This window comes from Nylanderia fulva, unplaced genomic scaffold, assembly GCF_048542155.1.
Source record: "Nylanderia fulva isolate GAGA-0341 unplaced genomic scaffold, ASM4854215v1 Scaffold29, whole genome shotgun sequence".
NCBI lineage: Eukaryota > Metazoa > Arthropoda > Insecta > Hymenoptera > Formicidae > Nylanderia > Nylanderia fulva.
In genome coordinates this window covers 1,367,405-1,370,015 of record NW_028190358.1, presented here as the reverse complement: position 1 = coordinate 1,370,015, position 2,611 = coordinate 1,367,405, and the positions used below count along the sequence as shown (strand labels likewise).

At 43.0% G+C, this 2,611-nt stretch overlaps 1 long non-coding RNA gene across 1 annotated transcript in view; it reads left to right on the top strand.

Annotated features, from left to right (window-relative positions):
• LOC146722667 (uncharacterized) overlaps positions 1-2,611 on the top strand; it is a 192,093-nt gene that overhangs the window by 99,963 nt on the left and 89,519 nt on the right. The window lies entirely within an intron of this gene.

Sequence of the window (2,611 nt, the reverse complement as noted above, 5' to 3'; positions counted from 1 at the left end):
TAGCCGAGGGACTACATTGCGCGAGCGCCACTCGGGCGTCGAGCACGCAGCCGCCCCGTACAGCCCGTGGAACTGCGCCTGTGTGCGCTTCCGGCTGGTTGGTGTGAGTGACCAGCTGTGCAGGTATACGCGTCCGCGCGTGTGCGCGCGCGAGTTCCTCCCATAGCTCGGTTGTATATCAGAGCAGGGTTTCCCCACCCCCGCGGGAGCCGCCACCCTTTTACCCTGTCGCCTATCTCGCGCGCATCCCCCTTTTCTTTTTCTTCTTCTTCTTCTTCTTCTTTCTACTTTTTATTCTTCTTATTCTTCCTCCGCACCTTGTTCCTCTTTTCCTCTTCCTCACTTTCTGCTCCCTATCTCATCCCCTTTTTTTTCTCTCTCTTCTTCTCGTCGGCGCTGGGGAAAATCGCAGCTCCGGACCGATAAGGACGCGAAAAAGCGCGAATCCGGTTATAACTTATGGCCGAGATAATTAAAAGGAGTTACAGAACGATAATGGAGTGCCGGCCCTGTCATCTTCTTACGCGACCTGTGAACACCGAGAGCTGATCGTCGTCTATCCGTGCTGACTGGTGGTCGCGCTGAGGGTCACCCATTTCTCGGAGCAGAGTGGCGAGTTTCAGCGCGAGCGAACTTCCTGACCGTACGTCCGTTTCGAAGAAATATTGTCAGTCGATGAGAAGGCCGGATAACGATGAAAAATGGAAAACGATCGTATGCATATCGCACACGCGTTTGTTGAAAAAAATTAAATTGCCGTCAGGAGTGTATACGAGTATATCTCTTCGTACTCCGGATTCATTTTCGTTCTCATCTTCTTTTTCAAACACTTGGATTTTCCCGAATGCATTCGACGATCGGTTTCAAACCCTCTTCGTCTTTTCCTGACTTCGCAGCAATCTTGGATAAAGAAATAGACACGATGTCGTATTCGTACTCCGGACGCCGCATTGAACAGACGGGCAAAAAGCGGAACGGAATTATCGTGTTAAGGACCCGACGCGATCTGTTCAGTCGTGTTCGGCGTACCGACTGCAGTCACGTGTCACCGACTACTTTGGAAATCCACTGCGGAAAGATCAATAGGCATATCCCGCGCGTCTTCAACATTCCGAGAATTCGCCAAGAATTCCGAGGATATTCTCATACTGTGTTTGAGGAAAATTAACCGTTTCGCGGCTCTTTATAATATATATATATATATATATATATATATATATATATATATATATACATTGACGTGCGATTACGAGAGAATTCATCTCTTCGAGAGAGAATTTCCGTAATGGTTCCGTTGAGAGTCCTTATGCCAGGGGCGCGAGAAAACGCTCTTCTTGGATTATAAATCTTCGTAAGAATGTATAAACAATGGGAATGATCCATCAAACGTGGGATAAAATTGATAAAGCAATCCTTGTCACGAAAACACGTATCCTGATCTCTAATGCCGAGTCTTGTATCTTGATCATCTTCTATTGGATATCGATTAGCGACCTACGTTCGATTCGATGCACCGCGCGTGCTAAGATTAATTGTTATATCGATTTGCCATGAATTTTAATGCGTGCAGAACTCCGCAGAGTAGTACTACTTGATTAGCATTCGCTTTGTCAGAGGTAAGAGCGCATTATAGTGCGTGCCGCGACGTGTTGTGAATATTGTCATCGACTTCAAGTGGATGTACCACCTTTCTACTTCAACCATTTCCTCTCATATTTCGCAAATAATTTCATTGCTTTGTTCCGTCGAGCCATTATTTTAATTATGCTTTTAAACTGCTCGTGATTAAATCATGTTTTATTGTCGCTAAAGAGATAGATCGATCTAGCAGATTAAAAAAAAAATAGATAAAAATACATACAATTTTTTTTTTAAAGCTAGATAATATAATTTTTCAATACACAAAACTATGTTATCTTGTATAAATTCTGAAATTGTAAAAAAATCTAGTACATCTTGATAAATTTTTATATTTTTATATTATTGTATCTCTTTGCATGTGTTAATCTTTTACATTTTAAATAGAATATAAATTTTCACATTATATGCATAATCATACGATAGCGCTGACAAACTTAAATAAAAAAAAAATATGATAGCTTTACGACAGATTTTCTCGTGAATTTTATGTACGGCTTTTGCAGCTCACACAGCTCGATTGTTGTCAATAGCGAGCTTATCGTTGACAAAAGCACGACCCATACGGACAGATCGATGGTTATATTTCCACGCACGTGAACTTTAAAAAACGTTCATCACGATTTATTATCTGACACGCGATAACCAAACCAACTCGTCCGAACTTGCAAACACTCGCGATATGTAAATCTACAGACATTGCATGTCATTACATCATTCGCGCGCGTTATACCGTAAAAACCGATACTCGTAAGCAGAGGAATGAAAATTTCGATTGGACGCAAAAGCGCGTAAATTTCAATCGACCCGAACAGACCCCCTCGTCGCCTGATGAGGAAGCATCGAAGCCATCGATAAGACTTTAAGATGTAATTTTCGCATCCCTCGCAAAGGGACCTCGCCGGTACAGCACGGAATGCCAATCAGTTTGGAATTCACGGCGATGTTGCGCTGTCTGTCCTCGGTTCAGTAG